Here is a 24622-nt window from a genome sequence, read left to right as displayed (position 1 = left end):
TGAAACTCATCGACAGTCACTTGACGAACCGGACTTTCTAACGGAAGTAGACGGCAAACGCCATTCTACAGGGATCTGTTCTATCGCTCAGTCGCCGCATCCCAGAATCGTCCAATGCGTGGACAACACAGCCCTCTACACGAATGGAAGGCAGCACCACTCACATACAGCACGCCTCCAAAGACAGCTAGGCGTCCTAGAAGGCTGGTGTAGGTGAAAAAAAGTGATCCTAAACGTAAGGGAAACCACGGCTGTCTACTTCTACCGGAAGCGACCGGGACTTAGAATGTCACACAGTGCCCAGGAACATCCCTGGAGAAAATCAGTAAAATACCTGAGGGAGTAACCCTGGATGAAAAGATGCTGCTCCACATGTACATCGGAGAAAAGAAGACCCGAGAAATCAAACTCGCAAAAGCACCCATCCCCTTCTGTCTGGGAGTAGTGTTCCCAAATTACCGACGGAAGAATCAGTGACAATTAAAGTGAGTCGGACCTGGAGGCATGGTCGTATACCCTGATAGTTAAGGCGATTGCTGGCACAAATTTTCATTAGTCACGACATATTTAAGTGGTAGTTCATTAGCGTCCAGCTCCTGAAGAAGAAGCTATGAATGCGTTAGAAATATTTCTCTACAGAATCATCTTCTACGTGTTGGGCGAGCAAAGAAAATACTTCCGACTGACTATTATTGAATGCATTTTGTTTTGGAACATGCTGAATTGACTAGGCGCAGCACGCAACTATTTGCGAGTTGTGTTACTTATTCTTAAAAAAAGATTTTGTAAGCAACACAGATATATTATCTTGTTTATGTCTCTCTATGCTGTCTCATCAGTTGTTGTACACAGAAACACAACGATATCTTTGTTTATCTACAGCTACTGGAAAAAACGTCGCAGCCTTTGAGGTCTGGCTGACGCACCTCCATCGGTTGGTTAATCAGCTTTCAGTGTACGCGTCATACAAGACTACGAATAGTCCAAATTTTTCCAAGAGGCAGCTGTTGTTATCACCTGATTGCTACTATTGACTGACTCCCTGTTGACCCGCGAGATAGTCCATGTTGACTACTAGGCTGTTGACTGTTTACGCCACGACTGGCATGCTCATACGGACATGCGTGCGAACGGGCGGTCGGGTTCTTCATACACATTTATTCTCTTTTCGTCTCTAGCTACGAAAAGTGGCTGTGTAGCTTCTACACACCTCTTATTGTTGCATCCTAAGGAGGACTGCTATTTCCTTTCACTTTTGAATTACTGGTATGGCGAAGAAGCATGTGTAGATAGTGAGAGAAAATGTTACTACACTTATTAAAGTGCAAGGAGAACAGGTAACGATATAAAAGTTTACAAGCGTATCTACTTACTATTTTATCCGAAAGTCTGAAAGACTCATAAGAACTACGGAATTGAATGGGTGGAATACTTAGCATGGGGTATGTATTTAGGATAAGAACAATAATATGAAAGTGTGAATAGTAATGAAATGGAAAATATTGATACGGTTATTCTTGAAGAGATGAACACATTAAGCTACCTAGGAAGGTATAGATGAGGGAAGAACATAAAGTAGCAAGAATTGCACAAACAAAAAGGATTTCAAGAAAACGAAAGAGCTGTTAATACCCAAAAATATAAAATTGAGGCCAAAAGTAGGTTCATGAACGTGTATATTTAGAGCGCAGTCCGTAAGGGCTTGAAACATGGACTTCGAGGAAGACAGAAATCTAACGGGTGTAAGTCACTGAAATATGGTGTTATTGCAGGGTATTGAAGATCAGATGAATTGATCAAGGAACGACTGAAGTCATCCTGCAACGCGTCGACGAGAAAATAATGTCTGATAAGTAGCATATAGGATCGAAAAGACATAGTGTTTGACTACGTATTCCATTGCTCGTTGCGGAGAAGTGTAATTGAACTAAACGATAGATAAAGGAAATATCTAACCAAAGTGAAAATTATCGGTGGGTGCAAAAACTTCATAGGTAGTTTGTAACGCAATGCTTGCCGATAGGACCATTTCCGCAGCTTTGCAATAACGTTTTGTCAAAATACTGATAGGAAACCTACTCCGACATGTGACATATTAGTCGAATATATATATATATATATATATATATATATATATATATATATATATATATATATATGTGTGTGTGTGTGTGTGTGTGTGTGTGTGTGTGTATTGCCTGTGCCTTTTAATGAATTAAACTGTCAAAATAAATTTTATAATGTTCTTTCACACGATAGAATTAGGAGTTGAGCAAAACCAGTAAGAATATTCTGAAAACCGTACGAATAGAGTGATTACGGGCAGTTTTTTCCCTCATTCATTGTCCTCTTGCCTTAATATGTTGTGGACCATTTGAAAAATGTCTCATAAAACTGACTGTATCCTGCAGGAGCATGTTGATTAAGAATCTTCTGAAAACCGTACGAATAGAGTGATTACGGGCAGTTTTTTCCCTCATTCATTGTCCTCTTTCCTTAATATGTTGTGGACCATTTGAAAAATGTCTCATAAAACTGACTGTATCCTGCAGGAGCATGTTGTGCAAGTTTTTGTAGATTCTTCACTTTTTATCATCACTGGACCTCTACCAGTGACGTGTACTATTGCACGAGATAGATTCATAGGGGTATTTTGACATTTAAGAGAAAGTGTGTGACTGGCTAACCCATCAGTATACTCAAAAGCAGCAATAATCTCTTTCAGATCTAATTTCTTTAACGTCCTTCAAAGTGAACAACTGAAAAATAATTTTATTTCCCTTGGGAAGGCCTCTTCCTGCCGTCTCATCTGAAAGATATCTTTTTATACTGCCAGCCACCATTTCTTCGAAGCTATTATATCATGTCAAGTCACCACTTTGATGGAGAAACGTCCTGACACAATACTCTTTTTATAACCTCTCAGTATTCTTCCATTGCATTTTTTCTGTTTTCCTTCCTGATGAACCATGTAATAGCCCCGAAGTCCCTGTAGGACAGAGAGAAATGTCCTCGTACAGGTAAACAGTGGTTTGCTGTTTTCAGTGTATCATTATCAACTATATTAAGCACAAAAGAAAACAGTGTATTTCTATTTTGTGTAGCACATGCATCATTGAATAATTGTAGTTGCTGCAAATCTTGCTTTTTGTTTTTTGTTGACCGTAATCTAACAAAAAGCTACGAACTTCCGCAGCAGTTCTCTTAGCAATTCTTTCATGGTAAAGGAGATATGACGTCATAAATATTGCGATGCGTGAAAAATTAGCTTTTCTTAAAACGGAACGCAAATCACCGATACTAGACTTATCCAGTATTTCTTCCTGAGTCCACTTCAACAAACTTTAAACATAGTTCCAGAACTTTTCTAAACGTTTTCTTCCTTACATGCTTAACGTCAAATATTTAACTCATTATCGCATTTCTAAAATAATCAGACGTTTGCAACTGTTTCATACAGAAGAGTTCCATTCTTTAATGATTCGGGAGTGGGAAAGAATTATCTCTTTTAAAATGCGAGATTTCAACAAGTTGATCGCAAAAAGGAAGATATAATAAGACGATTTTCGCAACCAAAGAGGCGATTTCTTCAGCAAAACAGCTTCATGGCGTCAGATATAATATATGATATTGTGTAATGTAATATATTACTGCAATAGTGCAAGCAGTTCATCGGCAAGTACATAATACTGAGGTACATAGAGAATAAAAATTAAAAAAACCATGAAGAAGAGATTGGAAGAATTCGAAACGTTCTAATACAAATCGATAATACATGAAATTCCTTGCTACTAGAAAGGACAGGTTGGAGGGTCATCTGTAACACTTTTAAGAGAATTTAAGATAGTGGTAGAGTGATGGAGGGGCCAGTAGGAGCAAATGTTACAGCGACAAAAAATATTAAATTGTGCAAACTAGGTTATTGTTGATGTTGGATTTAATATGCATGTAAAGGTGAACTGATTACCACAAGTTGAGAATTGGTGTTGACGGTTTCGTATCAATGGAAGGTATTATTGCTTAAAAATAAAAAAGCACTTCATTTCCAACTTGATCTGGAGCTTAATTCTTAAAGATGTTATGCAATAATGCGACATATCGAATGGCGCAATCTCTTTGGCTGTCGTTTCGCTCCCAGAATCTCAGAATGTAAAGGAGAGGACCTTAATACGTTGAAACGGTGCTGAGACAATGCCCAGCTAGTGATGATATCGCTGCACAATTGAGTGGCTGTCGTATGACACATTTTGAATTTTCTGATGTTTTTCCTTTGGATACCCTCCAGTTTGGTTCCAATTCCGTAAAAACTAACCAAATGGAATCTGGACACAGTGCGATAAGGAGCCTTCAAAGTCGAAAAATCCAGAAAATAGCTAACCATAGATTTCGCAAAATATTCCTTTTGCGTGATGGATACCTTCATTATCTAGGGTAAGCAGGTTAATTATCTCAATCTTCTTCCCATCTTCCTTTCGCAAATCACACTGGCCCAGCGACACCACGTGTCACTGACCTCTCCTTCAGTTTAGGAGAAAACGCGTTCAGTGTCTTGGCCTTCATTTCAGTTACGGACGGTAATTCAGTTGTTCAGGTATTACTTTGCGTGAAAAAGGTGGAAGCATACCTCAATGTCAGATAAAGGTGGATGGTTCTCTTTCACAATTTGTGGGTGTGTGTATTAGTTGCTCACCAAAGTGTTATACTAATTGTATAGTGATTTATTGCTAAAAAGCAATAATTACGGCACAGGTGCTAAGAAACAGCATACAAAAATTAGAAGCTTTGCATCAGTAACTGAAGCAGTTAAAAATTATGCTGGCAAATCGTCCGACGTTCACAAACGAGAGAACAGCTGTCTTCTTTTTCAAAAACTTGAGGACATAGCACATGCTAATGCTTACAATATTATTGTTAATAAAACAGACAACTATTCTTTATCAGTCAACGGTTCACAGGAAGGTCAAAGTTCATGCTTGGAATCGATCACTAGTTATTTCAGAAAAGGAACTTCTGAGAGAGTGGAGGTATCCGTATAGAGGCAGGGACGAAGCGAATTTGAAATTAAAACATTCTGTAATATAAAAAAATATCTATATATGCTTCGTACATACAAATATATTTGAAAATAGTCAAAGTATTCGTGCAGCGCAACTACCCGTGAAAATATTAAAAGGACTCTAGTGGGGAATCGATAAAATCCCAGAAATTATTAATAGTGCCATTAAAACTTTTCTCCCAACAACATACGAGTAGAGTCTACTGTTTTACGTGACCTGACATGAACGACGCGTTCCACGGCAGTAGCATAAAAACAAAAAGATTCCTTCGACGTTTACGTACCCTTACAGGCAGAGCGGTCATTTAGAGCTTTGATACAAACAGAAACAAAAAATTACATGATTCAATTTCTACGTAAGAATCTCCGTACGGTTCCAGGGATAATTTATGAAGGAATAAGAATTTTTAAAAGAGAATGTGATTTTCTCATCGTATTTTCTTCACAAAATAGTACATAGTAGGTTGCATTGTTAGAGATGATACAGCAGTGTTAATATTAAAGTTGTAGTAATTGTATAATATTTTACTCCATGACTGTAAATTTGAGAATTAAGTTCAGTCATCAGTTGCTGTTATATACCTTTGTTACGCTTTACCATTTTGAGGAATTAATTTGTCATCTTCAGAAGCCTACAAAATTTAGTATATTGTAAATCTGTAGGCCTTGGGTGTACATTTATGTGAAGTATAAAAAGTATATTACAGAAACTTACTTATTATTGGTTTAGCAGACGTCAGAACCTTCTTTATAGAAGCATAACGCCGTGTTGTATCCAGAAATGTACGTATTGTATGTAGTTATTGTAAATGAAGATCGATAATTTACAGAAACTGCATCACATCTACCTGTATGTAATGGCTAGCTGTTGTACTAGCATCAAGGAAAATCATATAAAAGTATAGTGAAGGTATATATACGTAATAAATTTATAAATTTGAACCAAACGTGGCACATAATTCTAATATATAATAAGATAATTTTTACATTTTGTAAGTAATGATATGAAATCAAAATAGTGTATGTTTTCTTGATGCAATTTGACTAAACAGATCTTTTGAATTTAAGTGGAAATGTTTATATATTTAAAATTCATCGAAAAGTTTCACTTTGTAACCCTCATCAACTATATTTCCATGTTAAGCATGGATGGAGGAGGGAGAGTGTGTTCCTCTGTTTTGAGACGCACTGGAAAAGCTGACTTATATGAATTCTCGCCGTCTTTGTTGAGAAAGTGCTCACGGAAGCGGGTCTTAAATACCCTCCCTATATGTCCTATATATTTCTAGATGATATTTCATATTGCATAGCTCATTACAGAAAAATTTGTGATCACTCTGCTCTTTACCACCAATAATGCCATCAAGTTGTTCTTTGTACATAATGAGAAACCTCCAACTCAGAAATTTCTCAGCGATATAAAGTACAATATAATATATGTCCAAGTTTGTACGTAGGACAAAAACAGGGGAAGGAACCATCTACTGTTTAAACGCACGAAAATAAATGAGTAAAAACAGTACAGTTTCTGTAGTGCTAGCAGTAGTATTAGTAGTTTGTAAACTGGTTAAGGATATTTTTGTAGTAGTAAAAGTCATTGTAGTATTAGCATTTTTTAGTATTAGCTTTTTATTAAGTAACAGGAATAAATAATTAATATATTAAATTTATTTGTTACGCAAGAATATGTGATTTGTATGGCCTATTTTAGTTTCATACAGGGGGAACTCCCCATCGTAGCCCCCCTCCCCCCAAATTTAGCGGTAAAATGGTCCATTGGACAGCACGTCAAAAACTGAACATAGATCAAGCATGAAAATGGTAAGAAGGTGTACTGAACTATGGAAAAAAGAAGCAAAATAGAAACAGTGAATGGACCGAACTTAATATCTAAAATATCAAACGACATTTACTTGCGATCGTAATATATTCTAACCACATGACTCATATTCTGTGATGAGTATTGAGAGCAGGCGAAATGCCACGTAGATCTCTCACAGAAATGTAAACAACAAATAAACAGGTGCGAACTATGTTACAACGAAGGAATTCAAGAGAAAAAATTTCAACACGGGACGCAAGAGGCATAACATGTTGGCACGTGGGTAGAAGAAATAGGAGGTACGTACGCCTGTTAAACGTCGCTGTTGCAGACGGACATTATGCCACGACACATACACAAATCTAAATACAGCGAACAGATACGTCAATAACCGGACGGACGGTTCGTAATTTTGTGAAAAAAAAATGTGCGCGAGGGAGATTTCAACCCAGATCTCCCCCTTGGCAGCCTAACACCGGGACCACACAACCACGACACGACCGTCGTTTACCTCGTTCGATATTGTAGGTACTAAGTTGCGACCGTTCGCTGTTTCTATTTTGTTTCTTTTTTCACAGTTCATACACCTTCTTCCTGTTTTCATTCTTGATCTGTGTTCAGTTTTCGACGGGCTATCGAGTGGGCCAACTTACCACTAAATCTGATGGGAGTGCGGTGGGGAATTTCCCTTGTTAGATAATAGGCTGCCACTGTAAAGAATAAATGAAGAAAAAATTAATAAATGTTCCACTTTCTTGATTACTTGGGAATAGAGAAATTATATGCTGAACCGAAACTGCAACTGAGGACTTTTGTCTTTTGCAGGCAATTGTTCTAACAACTTTTTTTAAAAATTTTGTTCTTGATTGTTCGTTCTATTTGTTCGGGGCGGACGTCTCATGACGCTTCTTCAGGTTCATCGTCGTTCCATTAACTCATACCCCGTCTCCTACTTTCTCCTACTTTCCGCGATCTCCTTTCTTTCAGGAGTACTAGTCCCACAAGTTTCTCAGTAGGACTTCTGCGAAGTTTGGAATGTAGGGGACATGATACTGGAGGATATAAGGCTGTGAGTCGTGCTTGGGTAGCTCAGTTGGTATTCCCGTTTCGCATGTCGGGTGAGTAGGTCCCGCCAGTTCCCACCTAGAACATAGTGCTGCGAGAACTTCCTTGTTTTTCCTTAGTGTTGTGTGAGTACCTGTGTGCGTCGCATCATTGTCTCTATGCGTCTCGTGCTTGTGAGTCAATTTTGACACCGCTTTGTCTTGCGCCTTGATGTCGTCCATGGTTTCCAGGAACATTCAACGTGCATGTACCGTCAGTTTTACTTTTGAGAAGACTACACTGCATGTGCAGCCAGGTTCGTTAGAAATCCCTACTGACTTGTATGGACTATAAGAGTAACTTCTACATCTACATCTACATCCATACTCTGCAAGCCACCTGACGGTGTGTTCAGAACAGGTTCAGACGGCTTACTTCGATTCTGAATCGTATGTTTTTCATGTCAAGTTTCTAAGACCGCTTCAGGTTGGCAGGCTCCTTTTGTGGCACGGACAAATCTCTTTCAGTCTTCACTATGGTTCCAATTGTACGGTTATTCTGGCGAACACGGAGTTGTAATACACGAATGTCAAGGTGTTCAACCTCCTGCCCGAGACTGATGACGGTTTCCTCAACACCGTCCTGCCTCCTTTTCGGGACGTGCAGAATATACGGCTGGAACGCTGGTCCACTCAGCACCGTTTACAAATTTTTAGTAAGATTCGATCCGTGAACATGGTGGTAAAATGGAATATCCCCTCTCATTTGCAGGTGTGTGTATACTGGGTACATATAATTTACAAAGGACAAGTAGGGACCTGTTTTATATGTAACACCTCGGCACAAATTGCCCGCGACGTGTCACGATCCTAAAACCCACTTATGAAGATCGTAAAAGGATACCTTTAGCGGCCTTCGTTCCCCAAGTGAGAGCCTTTCTACTGGTCAACTTCCTGAGGGGCAACGCGAGTTAGCCGCGCGGGATTAACCGAGCGGTCTTAGGCGCTGCAGTCATGGACTGTGCGGCTGGTCCTGGCGGTGGTTCGAGTCCTCCCTCAGGCATGGGTGTGTGTGTTTGTCCTTAGGTTCAAATGGTTCAAATGGCTCTGAGCACTATGGGACTTAACATCGGAGGTCATCAGTCCCCTAGAACTTAGAACTACTTAAACCTAACTAACCTAAGGACATCACACACATCCATGCGACCGTAGCGGTCGCGCGGTTCCAGACTGCAGCGCCTAGAACCGCTCGGCCACACCGGCCGGCGTTTGTCCTTAGGGTAATTTAGGTTAAGTAGTGTGTAAGCTTAGGGCTGATGACCTTAGCAGTTAAGTCCCATAAGATTTCACACACACACTTGCAACGCGAGCCATTGCTTGATGGACATAGTGAATTTCCGCCGTTGACCTCGCGTAGGAACTTCGGCGCTGTAGCTTCCACGTTGCAGCCACCTCCATTTCAAAACAAGAGTAGCCGGACGCAAGATGATGAGGAATCAGACTGTTCCTCTTCTCTTCTCCGCTCTACTGCAAAGATTACGTTGGAGAAGGCCTCTCCCCTCAGAGTTCAGATTGGATGATAATGTGTCAGCTGCTGTTCAAGATTCGAAAGCGTCCAGCACCCACTCTGATGTGTCTCCAGAAACCGAGACCACCTCTCGGGATCGCATGAGGATAGATCTGTTCTGGAGCTCCATACTACAATCCTGGAAATTGAAATAAGAACACCGTGAATTCATTGTCCCAGGAAGGGGAAACTTTATTGACACATTCCTGGGGTCAGATACATCACATGATCACACTGACAGAACCACAGGCACATAGACACAGGCAAGAGAGCATGCACAATGTCGGCACTAGTACAGTGTATATCCACCTTTCGCAGCAATGCAGGCTGCTATTCTCCCATGGAGACGATCGTAGAGATGCTGGATGTAGTCCTGTGGAACGGCTTGCCATGCCATTTCCACCTGGCGCCTCAGTTGGACCAGCGTTCGTGCTGGTCGTGCAGACCGCGTGAGACGACGCTTCATCCAGTCCCAAACATGCTCAATGGGGGACAGATCCGGAGATCTTGCTGGCCAGGGTAGTTGACTTACACCTTCTAGAGCACGTTGGGTGGCACGGGATACATGCGGACGTGCATTGTCCTGTTGGAACAGCAAGTTCCCTTGCCGGTCTAGGAATGGTAGAACGATGGGTTCGACGACGGTTTGGATGTACCGTGCACTATTCAGTGTCCCCTCGACGATCACCAGTGGTGTACGGCCAGTGTAGGAGATCGCTCCCCACACCATGATGCCGGGTGTTGGCCCTGTGTGCCTCGGTCGTATGCAGTCCTGATTGTGGCACTCACCTGCACGGCGCCAAACACGCATACGACCATCATTGACACCAAGGCAGAAGCGACTCTCATCGCTGAAGACGACACGTCTCCATTCGTCCCTCCATTCACGCCTGTCGCGACACCACTGGAGGCAGGCTGCACGATGTTGGGGCGTGAGCGGAAGACGGCCTAACGGTGTGCGGGACCGTAGCCCAGCTTCATGGAGACGGTTGCGAATGGTCCTCGCCGATACCCCAGGAGCAACAGTGTCCCTAATTTGCTGGGAAGTGGCGGTGCGGTCCCCTACGGCACTGCGTAGGATCCTACGGTCTTGGCGTGCATCCGTGCGTCGCTGCGGTCCGGTCCCAGGTCGACGGGCACGTGCACCTTCCGCCGACCACTGGCGACAACATCGATGTACTGTGGAGACCTCACGCGCCACGTGTTGAGCAATTCGGCGGTACGTCCACCCGGCCTCCCGCATGCCCACTATACGCCCTCGCTCAAAGTCCGTCAACCGCACATACGGTTCACGTCCACGCTGTCGCGGCATGCTACCAGTGTTAAAGACTGCGATGGAGCTCCGTATGCCACGGCAAACTGGCTGACACTGACGGCGGCGGTGCACAAATGTTGCGCAGCTAGCGCCATTCGATGGCCAACACCGCGGTTCCTGGTGTGTCCGCTGTGCCGTGCGTGTGATCATTGCTTGTACAGCCCTCTCGCAGTGTCCGGAGCAAGTATGGTGGGTCTGACACACCGGTGTCAATGTGTTCTTTTTTCCATTTCCAGGAGTGTATATCAACGGAGTTGGCGGGGGCATTCCTGACTCTGTATCATATTCCCACCCTTCTTCTGCGATCCCGATGGGGAAAGATTGCCACTGGCTGCTGCTGATCAGATCGGCACAAGTGTGCCAGTGGTGACGGTATAATACATATCGCCAGTTTTTGTTTCTTTTGATTCTCAGGAGCCCCCCTCCCCCCTCCCACCCACATGCCCCCTACCATATGTGGAAGAGTGGGATGCTGGAGTGTGTTCTCTCCACCTGATTCTGAGTTTATGGAGGACCCCACCAACCTAGAGCTTGTAACACTTACATGGAGCGACACTTGTATTGATGGGGAATATGTTGACTTTCGCACGGAGCCCAGGACACTGTAGGTAGTGGATAGGGTGTTCCAAAAATAGGATACACCGGCCTGTCCGCCGCTATCTGGGATGTGTTCTGGGGAAGAGCGAAACCCATTTCTGTACAAAGTTCTCTGTCCACGCACCAGTTCGTAATGTGCGTGGCTTTCCCCCAGAGTTCAGTACTGCAGTTGACATCTGGCTGGTAAGTTGTGTTCCGTATTTTAGTGTTGAGATAATGGAATTCACCGAGACCACCAAAGGGAAGCCTTTATTGAATTACGAGCATCAGAATATAGTGGACTATAAAAACAAACAAAAAGTGACTTACCGGCGTTGTGTAAACATTAAAAAGCATAAGTGCAAAGTAAGGCTATCCGCAAGTAATAACACAGTTTTAGGGGAAGGTAGCCACGATTGTACTCCAGATGAAACAGCAATTGAAGAGCGAAAACAATTTGTCAGCGCAAAGAAGCGGACAAAAGAAACAGACGCTATAGTGTCATCAGATTACGTTGAATACATTAATATCAAAAGTTGATCTGAATGTTTACTCATTAATGAAGAATCTTAGAAAAGATGCAGAGTACCACGGCCGTCAGGTTTACCAACTAATTTTAAAATTTGATGGGAAAAAAGGGAAAAGTCATCAACGAACGAAACGATTGTAAAGACATTAAAGAAACTCCAAACTGATGGGAACTTTAAATCATTTCTGACTTTCGTGGCGTACGCACAGAAGTTACAATGACGAAGAAGACGTCAGAATCATTGAAAAATCTGTAAATGTTAAGAAGCAGTTTAATGCAATCAATCTCAATCTTGTAAATAATGTAATTATCGTAAAAAATTTAATGGTAGTCAGAAAGAGACTAACTCCTCGTGATGTTCCCTGGAAATGATACAAAGTCGGCCTAATGTCTATTGAAATTTGTAAAATGTATCCCTAATGGAAACTGAAAAGACTATATCAAAGGCCAAGCCCTTTCTAGGGAATAATTGCAGCATTCGCCTTGACAGGTTCTTCTACTCACAATCTGTATGTGTGGACACCGAATACAAATTCTTTTCAGCGGAAACGCAGGCAAATGACATACTGTTAAATCCATACTTTCCCCCTCCTTTAGGATATGAACTAACAGGCATGAAACTGGTAAGGATAAAATATCTTATCATAAAAATGTGATCGGTCGCAGTTTTGCAACCTTTCAGCGTACGTTAAGACTAATTTCTAGCGACACATGTCGCGGGCTACAGCAGGCTTGTTGAGGATGCAGGTAGCGAGCGAGAATGCTCACAGTCTCTCGCCGCCTGGGTTGTGTACGCCCGCGGTGAAATAGGACGGTCAGATGTTGTTACATAGCGCAGCATGGCCAACTGGTAGCACAGGAGAAGTACAAACAATGTGCTGCCTTCAGGGGAATGACCGTGATTAGGTTCGGCTTAGCCTCAGGTACGAACGTAACGGTACATGCGGCGCGGTGCTTGAGGCGAGACTTCACTGAAAAAATTAACTTTTCTTCTACTTTGACGATAGTAACCAAAATTTAAAATCGTGTAGGTTATGTAAAGGTTTATCACTACCCAAATTTTGAAGTCCATAGCTTCATCGAGTCGCGAGATTCGAAATTTTTATATAACTTTAATGGTGTTCTTAAAAACCCACTTTTGGTGCTCACACCACAATTTTCGCATGCCATATTTTCGCTCACAAGACATTGTTCAACGACTGTGTGCATCGGTTTATTAGAAATAATAATTTGTTTTTTGTGCTTCTTTCAAATTTCAGCTTCAAATTTTTTTAATTATCGGTAGAAAATTAGATGATAAAATAAACAAATTACATTTTCGATAATATTAATGCATAGCAATATGCAAACACATCAAGACGACTTCCTGAAAAGAAATCATTCAGATTGGTTAATATTTATGATGAAAGAGTTGACACTAATCTTAGAAAAACAAATTTGCGATAAGCTGGATTTTAACATTGTATCAAAAAATGGATGTTACTACAAGACACATAGGCATTAAAATTCATCGGAGCCATTACGTTTTCCCTTCCAGCTTATAAATGGTTCAAATGGCTCTAAGCACTAAGGGACTTAACATCTGAGGTCATCAGTCCCCTAGACTTAGATCTACTTAAACCTAACTAACCTGAGGACATCACACACATCCATGCCCGGGGCAGGATTCGAACCTGCGATCGTAGCAGCAGCGCGGTTCCAGACTGAAGCGCCTAGAACCGCTCGGCGACAGCGGCCGGCTCTTTCTTATATAAGGCAGCTTCTTGTAATTTCAAGATCGAGGTAGCCTTTTTCTTGAATTTTCTATTCACCGTATTCTTGAGGAGGTGCAGTGGCTGGGGATATCTGCTTCTAAGCCAATGACTATTTCCTTGGAGCTTGTTGACAGTACTGAACAGGACTTTAGTGTATTCCCTAAATTTGTATTTACGCAGTCAATAGGCGAAGTAACTGATTTCCAATGACTGGTTGCCAATTGTTTCACTTCAGTTTTTCTGGAAAACTTGCAACTTGTTTTTCCCTGTTTGAGTTCATGCCAAGTTCGGAGGAAAGACGGTTCTATTTGATGGTGACAGAAATCAAGAATAATCTTTGGCATCTTCCGGTGTGCCACAGCACCTTACCCGGTCCGTATTTCTAACTTTACTTAGACGTACCTGTAATTCGAATACAGCCTAATCATTTTGGGATCTAAGAATAAATACTCCGCAAATGTAAAACAGCCATTAAATTATTTTGAAAATAAATGAATTTTTAGGGTGGAGTCGCCCATTAAAATGGAGAGTAGGCATTCCTAAAGCGATCAAAGGTAGAATGATGGGTCGGATTAGGAACTTTAAAGCGGTCAGAACATCAGCCTGAACATATCGGTGCAATATGCCCTATGGTGTTTTCATACCTTTAATGTTCTATTAATGTGCTTCCGAAGTTTGAACAATTCGAAGAAATTCAGTCTGAAACAATATTACAGTGCATTCCATGCAGAATATTATGAACACTTGGAAGCCGTGTCGATGTGAAAAAATGAGGAAGTTGAAGAAAGTGCTTTTAAGCTATGTGATTGAAGAAAATATTCATCATATTGAAGCAGACAAATGAACATCCTAATAATTTTTCCAACATTTTCGCTATGAAAATACATGTTTGTTTTCAGGAGGAACACTCAACGAATTAATCTGCAGTTAGATCAAGTCACCATGCAGCTTTTGAGCTTGCAAAGCGTTTCGCAGTTCCTGTGATTTTCGGATTATGTTGACAGTGTGGAAACACGGCTACAGTTAGAACTTAGACCTATCGTGTGACGTCTGCATGATTAGTTTCATGGCAAACTTAGTCTCGTAGACTTCTGTTTGCTCAATGTAAATTTTCGTGATTTTACAAGTCTGCAGCCACGATTATGTCGATATTAAGACATACGTGCATACGGTGCTTTTTCACACAGACAAGAGAACTATATCGACCCGCAGATGCTCACTGCCAGACTTCAATTTACGAGATTCAATTTTCATTTCATTCATTCAACATGCTCCATGACAGTATTTGTAATGCTACAAGTGTAGATACCAAAATACACTACTGGCCATTAAAACTGCTACACCACGAAGATGACGTGCTACAGACGAGAAATTTAACCGACAGGAAGAAGATGCTGTGATATGCAAATGATTAGCTTTTCAGAGCATTCACACAAGATTGGCGCCGGTGGCGACACCTATAACGTGCTGATATGAGGAAAGATCCAGCCGATTTCTCATACACAAACCGCAGTTGACCGGCGTTGCATGGTGAAACGTTGTTGTGATGCCTCGTGTAGGGAGCAGAAATGCGTACCTTCACGTTTCCGACTTTGATAAAGGTCGAGTTGTAGCCTATCGCGATTGCGGTTTATCGTATCGCGACATTGCTGCTCGTGTTGGTCGAGATCCAATGACTGTTAGCAGAATACGGAATCTGTGGGTTCTGGAGGGTAATACGGAACGCCGTGCTCGATCCCAACGGCCTCGTATCAGTAGCAGTCGAGATGACAGCCATCTTATACGCATGGCTGTAACGGATCGTGCAGCCACATCTCGATCCCGGAGTCAACAGATGGGGACGTTTGCAACAACCATCTGCACGAACAGTTCGACGACGTTTCCAGCAGCCGGCCGTGGTGGCCGTGCGGTTCTAGGCGCTCCAGTCCGGAGCTGCGCTGCTGCTACGGTCGCAGGTTCAAATCCTGCCTCGGGCATGGGTGTGTGTGATGTCCTTAGGTTAGTTAGGTTTAAGTAGTTCTAAGTTCTTGGGGACTGATGACCACAGCAGTTAAGTCCCATAGTGTTCAGAGCCATTTGAACCATTTTTTTGACGTTTCCAGCAGCATGGAGTATCAGCTCGGAGATCATGGCTGCGGTTACCCTTGACGCTGCATCACAGACAGGAGCGCCTACGACAAACCTGGGTGCACGGATGGCGAAACGTCATTTTTTCGGATGAATCGAGGTTCTGTTTACAGCATCATGATGGTCGCATCCGTGTTTGGCGACATCGCGGTGAATGCACATCGGAAGCGTGTATTCGTCATTGCCACCCGGCATGATGGTATGGGGTGCCATTGGTTACACGTCTCGGTCACCTCTTGTTCGCATTGACGGCACTTTGAACAGTGGACGTTACATTTCAGATGTGTTACGACCCGTGGCTCTACCCTTCATTCGATCCCTGATAAACCCTACATTTCAGCAGGATAATGCACGACCGCATGTTGCAGTTCCTGTTGGGCCTTTCTGGATGCAGAAAATGTTCGACGGCTGCCTTGGCCAGCACATTCTCCAGATCTCTCAGCAATTGAAAACGTCTTGTCAATGGTGGCCGAGCAACTGGCTCGTCACAACACGCCAGTCACTACTCTTGATGAATCGTGTTGAAGCTGCATGGGCAGCTGTACCTGTACACGCCATCCAAGCTCTGTTTGACTATATGCCCAGGCGTATCAAGCCCGTTATTACGGCCAGAGGTGGTTGTTCTGGGAACTGATTTCGCAGGAGCTATGCACCCAAATTTCGTAAAAATGTAATCACATGTCAGCTCTAGTATAATATATTTGTCCAATGAATATCCGTTTATCATCTGCATTTCTTCTTGGTGTAGCAATTTTAATGGCCAGTAGTATAGATAAAGAAGAAGTCTAATTGTAACGAGCTGCAATAGTATGGATGAAAAAGTATCCACAACAGAAAATTTCTGTGTGAATGATGAACTTAAGACCTTTTCATCGAATTAGCAACACTCGAAAAATAACACTAGACTTTGATCCTTCAGTGAAAAGCAAAGTAAGTAATATTCATTGACATTCTGTGATTTTATGTTTTCTGTTTAAATAAAATGGTAAAGAAATATAAATTTGTCAATTCAAATTTAGTCCTAATGCGGCAGTCATCATAAGGCTGCAACAGTCGTAAAATATACCTTGTTTCTTACCTAGCTGGTACCCGTTCATTGCTTCATCAAAATATTAAAAGATACGCTTAATTCCACAGTGAGTTCTTATTATGTTGAATTTCATTCTCAGTTTTCATGAATACAAAAGTCTTAAAAAATAAAATTGACACGAAACGCGTTAGTGAGCCACCCTGAAGCGATACGTCGTTGCTCACTGCTGCGGTCTGAGCGCCAGCCGGCTCGCACGAGTAGCTGAGCTGAACTGCTACACTTCTGTGTGCGTGTACCTGTTAAAAGGCGGTTAGCCCGGCAACAGCCCGAGGCTCTGTGAAAGTGTACTCCGTGTAAATGTCACACCGTGCAAGTGTTCCAACACACCCCCCCCCCCTCCCCCCCGTTGCCCTGTGCGGCACTCACCTTTCCGCAAAGCCGCAACAATCAGCGATCGTTTCCATCTTGAGCGACTCGGGTCGCGGAAAACGAAAAGAGAGAAAAAAACAGCATAAAGGTGGAAGAGAGGGATCCAGCACTTTACATTCAGATACATCCGTTGACTCTGACATGGACTGTATTACACGAGCTTAATGATCTCTTGCAAGTTTTCATCTGAATTATTTTGGAAATAACTGGATGCAGGCCTGTACCTATCTTACCTTAAATGTGCACAGGATTGTTTCCGATTTTAGACTTGTGGCTCTGCGACAGTTTATTTACAATTCAAGTACAGACTTGATATTTTTTGCAAGAAGTGTTATTTGATCATTTTTCTCTTCCCGGCGTTTTTATTTTCTTCAATGTGGCTCCCCCACTACCTGCTGATAATGCATTATCTTACAGAGAGGGAATACCACTGACTGATTTCGAAGTTCTTGATAACGGCAGGACAGGCTGCACTTTTTGTGCCTTTAATTTCATTCTTATTTATACCCCATCAGGATCTGGCCGTTCCTCAGATCGTGCGCGTTATTATAAGGAGGATACTGTTTATTTATTTCGTAAGACTTCGCAGAAAATTCTGTTAGCCAATATTTTAATTTTGCGTTCTGTGGATCACACCTCCAGTTTTAAATTAAGTAACTTGATGATACGACGCGCTCTTCGCAAATACGCGAGGCATGAATGTGTCACAATGACACTCTCGTAAGGTACACTCATTTTACGGCTACTTCCAGCAGCAGACTCGATTGTTTTTATCTTTCTGATTCTTTATGTGGACAACTGTTAGTTGTTGATGTGATATCCACTTGTTTCACTGATCACTGTGCCGTAGCTGTAACCTTAAATCATGAGACGCAACCACTTAAGCTATATTGCCTCCCCTGGAATTTGAACACAGCTCTCTTTAAAGGACCCTTCCCCCGAGATTATCGTTGGAGAGGTTTGGAGCCGCAGTTTGCGTTCCCAGAACCGTTATCTATCTCTTATGGGACGGTGAACAAGGCACGCAAAACAGTTGCTCCAGAAAGCATTAAAGCTTTACGGTGCTCAGAGGGTGAGGCATCTAAGGCAAGACCCAGGAATTTTGTTATTCGGCCTTAAACAGCTTTATGTTGCCAGACATGCTCCCTTACGGATTACGGATGTCCGGAATGATAAGACGAAGCTTCTTCAGTTAAAGGGACAGAAAACGGAAGGACTCGGGATGCGATCAAAACCCCACTCATTCCTGCAGGATTAATTGACCTCGTTATACACCTTATTCGGTTGCGGGTGCGTCAAAAAAGAGTATGTTTCGTGTCCCTCAATCATATCGGTGATCACATACTGACGTCCCTACGTGACATTTCCAGAGCGATCTACAACTACTTTTCCGACCTGCTACTGATAAGATTGCCCTGATGCATTTACTCCTCTCTTGGATTGCATGGTTACTCCTGAATTGAATGATGAGTTTCTATGTGACTTCACTCGAAGTGATATATATCGCCTTATTTCTGTTTTACCATCGCAAAAACTGCCGGGTTTTGACGGTATTCCTAAGGAATTTTATGCACATTTTTGGCCTCTTATAGGTGGTTCGTCACTGGTAAATGAGTTGATACAGGGGTTTGATTCCTGACCCTTTCAAGATTGGTAAAATCGTTCTAATTCTGAAGACAACCGGACGTCCATACATTGACAAATTCCGCCCGATCACACTTCTTAATTTCGGTTACAAAACTGTCGCCCGGGTGGTTGACAGCCGTTTGTCTATACTGCTATAGGAAATTCTGGCTGTTCACCAAAGCTGTGTGCCTGGGCGCACGATCCTGACTTCTGCAGTCGAATTCCAGGACGTCGTCCCGGCGGCTGCAGCCACTTTTGTTTCTGAAGCCTTCCTTTTCATTGATTTTAATTACGCATTTAACCGTATCAATTACAGTTTCTTGATGCAGCTACTCGAGGCGACCGGACTCAATCATGCTGCGTGCCAGGTATCATCCAATCGTTTTATTGATATTGAAGCGTGAGTCGTGGTAAATGGACAACTTGTTCTCCAGTGCACAGTCCGACGGGGTTTACCACAGGGAAGCCCCCTCTCCATGTCGCGTTTTATCTTGTCCCTAATACCTGTGATCGCCGTATTGCTTATCATTTATGCGGCTGGAAGATATTGGAATATACCTTCTCGGTGCGAGCGTGTCCATATCATGCTACGGCATTGCTACGTCATATCGAAGACATGCTCGAGGACATGCTGCATTCCTTTTGTTCTCTCTCTCTGATGCCCGCATTACGAACAGAAATGCATCGTCGCCATTACGTAATTTTCATCAGTTTGCCATTCCATAGGAATGCTCGCCACAAATCATTCGGGGTTACTATGGATCGCAGTCCGATGAAAAAAGCTGGACACAGTTGGCGGGAGGTGACGGATAGAATTCAAGGGCCAATTCGTGAGCACGATGGCCGTTCCCTTACCCTTCTTCACAAATACGAATCTTACATTCCTACATTTTCAATAAAGTGGAGGGGGGAGGAGAAACTTCGCTTCGTGGCCAGGCCTCGGGGTTCGACCATGCCCACCTTGTCTGCAACAGCCTGAAGCTGAGTGTGTCCTTTCTTTCTTAGTCTAAAGTTGGTAGAGCACTTGCCCGCGAAAGGCAAAGGCCCGAGTCTTGGTCCGGCCCACAGTTTTAGTCTGCCAGGAGCTTTCATATCAGCACACACTCCGCTGCAGAATGAAAATTCATGCTGGACCGAAGAAACTTATTAAACTACAGTGACACTACCAAAATGTAAATCAACTTTAGAGATAACGTAGAAAATACTGTTGATCTCTTACAAAAAGTGTGGCTAGAATGCTACGTACAAAGTATCAATGAATGTTCACAGATAGTTACTGAACAAAAAAATGAAAAAAAGGAGGAGAGAAGGTCGTATGGAGGAGACGTTTGTCGAGTGGTTGACTAATTTGTGTGTGAGTGTGGGGGGGGGGGGGGGGGAGGGGGAGGGGAAAGCATTTAGTTGCCAAAACTAAGCTATAAACAAAGATTTATGTGAAACTTGCTTTGACTATTTGCTTCCTGGGGACTGGAAGATGTGCAGCTGATAGTTAGTAGACTTAAGAACATAAATAAAAGTAATAAAAGGATAATAAAGTGTATTCACATTGGAAAGTGACGCTGAGTGGGTTAAGAAATGAGATGGTGAAAATGGTGAAGAGTTTTGCTATTTGGGCAGCAAAATGACTGGAACGGGCGATGCAAGGAAGGTACGAAATGTAGGCTAGTAACAACAGGAGAAGCTTTCCCGGAAAAGAGAAATATGTTAAAAGTGAATATAAGTGTAGCCTTACATGGAACCTAAAATTGAACGATAAAGAGGAGAGACAAGAATAAAACAGGAGCTTTTGAAAAGTGGTGCTGTGGAGGAATGCTGGAAATTGTACGGGTAGATCGAATAATAAAGTACTGAATGGAAATGACGAATAAATAGCTGTATAGCGTACCTAGCTGCTCCCGTGCAGTAATTTTTTTTAAAAAAATTAGTGTCTAAATTCCTCACTATCTACGCGTACGCGCCATCACGAAAGTTATCTCTTGGAACTCTTGCAGATCGAGTCACTTGCGGCCAAATGGCTCTGAGCACTATGGGACTCAACTTCTAAGGTCATCAGTCCACTAGAACTTAGAACTTCTTAAACCTAACTAACCTAAGGACATCACACACATCCATGCCCGAGGCAGGATTCGAACCTGAGACCGTAGCGGTCGCGTGGTTCCAGACTGTAGCGCATAGAACCGCTCGGCCACCCTGGCCGGCACTTGCGGCCAGCAAACAGCACAACGTCGGAAAGAAACTCAACGCAGCTCACTTGTTTATTACACAAAAAAACATTTTTTACGTGACAAAATGAGCGAGAAATGGGAGTAAGTAATTTCATGATTGTTTGCGACACGCTTAGCATGAGAAAGATCATAGTTGTCTCAGTGTGTGTGTGTGTGTGTGTGTGTGTGTGTGTGTGTGTGTGTGTGTGTGTGTGTGGAGAGCCATAAATCTACTGCACTGCGTCTCTATAAACAATGTTCTGAAACTTATTCTTCTATGTGTGTATGCTGAGATACCTGAGTACCTGGTGTTGCTCGGGTATATATTTATTCCAATCTTCTTTTAGTGCATCTCTTCCTTCCCCCTCTCTCTGTCCAGTTCCTCCTTCCCCCGTCCTTGTCCATCTCCCCTCTCCCCCTGTCCAACTCATACCCACCTCGCTGTCCACCTCCTATACCCTCACTCTCTGTCCATCTCCTCCCCTTTCCTTTCTCTGTCACTCTGTCGATCTCCTTCTTTCCCCTCTCCCTGTTCATCTCCTCCTGTTGGCTCTCTCCACATTATCAACCACACCCCAATAACAGGCTTGAGCTTCTTGCCTGTGACTTTCCAGATTGTAACTACAAGTGGGAAAAAAATGAAAAAAACGAAATAGTCTCCGTTCGAAGGCCGTACAGTCCAGAATCGGTAGGCCAGTCAAACAAAAATACCGTGAGCACTGAGGCAATCATCCAGTCGACACACCAGACTGAAGATGCCAGTTTGGTAAACCACTGTGTCCTACTTTGTGAAGAAGTCTGTAACTGCCTGCTGCACATCCTCGGCCGACAGGGATCCTCGACCCTTTAGGGCCGTTTTTAAGGCACCAAATGCATGATAATCGTATGGGCAGAGTTTAACGCTAAAGGGCGGATGCTAGAAGGTCTCCCACTTGAGTTGTCGCTACTTCTATATTACGACATACGCGGCAAGGGGACATGCGTGATCACGAACACCGAGCTTGACGCACCAATCCACAACTGTGGTTTTCGACAGACATTTTACTCAATACGCATTCTTCATCTTCCGATGAATGTCTGCCGGCGTATGTCCTTTTACACCCACCCCGGAAGAAAATAGCACCGCGTTTATCCTGTTTGGATGTAGCTAGTAAGAATGTCGCCATAGTTCACGTTTCCGCATTTACCAAACGCTCTTCGGGATGTCATAAGTGCCGGACTAATCCCTTGGCTACATGTCAATGTTTACATACCCGCATCGTAGTCGCGCTACGTCGCATATGCCCCCTAATAATGCGCTCAAACGGAAACTTTTTGATGGCCCTTTAAAATATGTCTATCAAATTTGGTTGACGTCGTTTCAGTGGTCTCGGGTGAGGATTTTACAGGTGGCTTTACCCTAATGTCTACATATAAAATTCATTTCACATACATTTAACAAATTCCACACGTATTTGTACATATATTTCACCAATATCTCTAGCGAATTTCGACCTGCTGTTTCATTTTCACGCATCACAATGTTTATGACGTCGTATCTCTTGAATAACGTTCAAATGGTTCAAATGGCTCTGAGCACTATGCGACTTAACTTCTGAGGTCATGAGTCGCCTAGAACTTAGAACTACTTAAACCTAACTAACCTAAGGACATCACACACATCCATGCCCGAGGCAGGATTCGAACCTGCGACCGTAGCGGTTGCCCGGTTCCAGACTGTAGCGCCACTCCGGCCGGCAACACCACGTTCAAACTCACATAAATCTTGATAACCTGCCATTGTAGCAGCAGTAACCGATCTAACAACACACTCACTCATACACGCACGCACACACACACACACACACACACACACACACACACACACAAACACACTAACTTCTGCATTTATTATATATCATCATCATCAGTTATCTGCTATATTAGCAGGTCCTTTGCCTCTCCATTTTCTACGATCCATTGCTTCCTTCTTAAGGCTGCTGTATGTTGTACCGTCCATCATGTCATCCAGTATCTGGAATCTCTTCCTTCCTCGCTTCCATTTCGCTTCTACATAACCTTCTAAAACTGTTTTTATCAGTCCGTCATTCTTTCTTAATATATGCCCAATCCAATTTCTTTTTCTTCTCTTTATTACATCTAGTAACTGCCTTTTCTCTCCCACTCTTCTCAGTACTTCTTCATTTTTTACTCTGTCCATCCAACTTATTCTTTCCATCTTCCGCCATGTCCAGATCTCAAAAGCCTCCAGCCTTTCTCTGTCTTTTTTCCTCATAGTCCATGTTTCAGCGCCATATAGAAGAACACTCCAAACAAGACATTTTATGAGTCTCTTTCTGAGTTCTCTGTCCAGACCGCTGCAGAAGACTCTCCTTTTCTTATAAAACGCCTCTTTTGCCATTGCTATCCTTGTTTTAATTTCTGTGGTGCACTTCCAGTCGGTGTCTATCCTGCTTCCAAGATACTTAAAATTTTGCACCTGTTCTAGTGTTTCTCCATTCAGCACAATTTTTATTTCCTTATTTCCTCCTATTGCCAATACTTTTGTTTTATTTGTGTTAATTTTCATTCCATATTTTTTCCGTTAGTTGCAATGGTGTCTACCAAATCCTGTAATTCTTTTTCCCCTGTGGCTAGAAGGACCATGTCATCAGCAAATCTCAAGCACCCTACTCTTCTTCCTCCAATTTCTACTCCTTTGTCATCTAATGAGCATTCCAAGTACACGTTGAAAAGAGTAGGTGATAAACAGCATCCTTGTCTTACTCCTTTCCCTAGTCTGATCCAGTTTGTACTTTCTCCTCTCACTTTAACTGAAACTTCTTGATTAAGGTACAATGAGTTTATAAGTCTTCTGGTTTTCCAGTCCACTCTCTTTTCCCTCATAATAGTCGCCAGCTTGTCCCAAACCACATTGTCAAATGCCTTTTCTAAATCGATGAAGCACATATATAGGTCTCTTCCTTTTTCAATAAACCTTTCTCCCAAGATTCGTAGGAGCCCTATTGCATCTCTGGTGCCCGTATTCCGTCTAAAGCCAAACTGCTCCTCGCTGAGATTCTCCTCTATTACTTTTTAAAGTCTTTTATTAATTATTCTTAACATCACTTTGGCTGCATGTGAAATGAGGCTGATTGTCCTGTGTTCGCTGCATTTCTTGATTCCTTGTTTTTTCGGTAATGGAATCATTACTGTTGTCAAAAAGTCCTCAGGCCATTCACCACTGTCATATACACTCCTGGAAATTGAAATAAGAACACCGCGAATTCATTGTCCCAGGAAGGGGAAACTTTATTGACACATTCCTGGGGTCAGATACATCACATGATCACACTGACAGAACCACAGGCACATAGACACAGGCAACAGAGCATGCACAATGTCGGCACTAGTACAGTGTATATCCACCTTTCGCAGCAATGCAGGCTGCTATTCTCCCATGGAGACGATCGTAGAGATGCTGGATGTAGTCCTGTGGAACGGCTTGCCATGCCATTTCCACCTGGCGCCTCAGTTGGACCAGCGTTCGTGCTGGACGTGCAGA

This window comes from Schistocerca americana, chromosome 7 (assembly GCF_021461395.2).
Source record: "Schistocerca americana isolate TAMUIC-IGC-003095 chromosome 7, iqSchAmer2.1, whole genome shotgun sequence".
NCBI lineage: Eukaryota > Metazoa > Arthropoda > Insecta > Orthoptera > Acrididae > Schistocerca > Schistocerca americana.
This window is presented reverse-complemented; position numbering follows the sequence as displayed.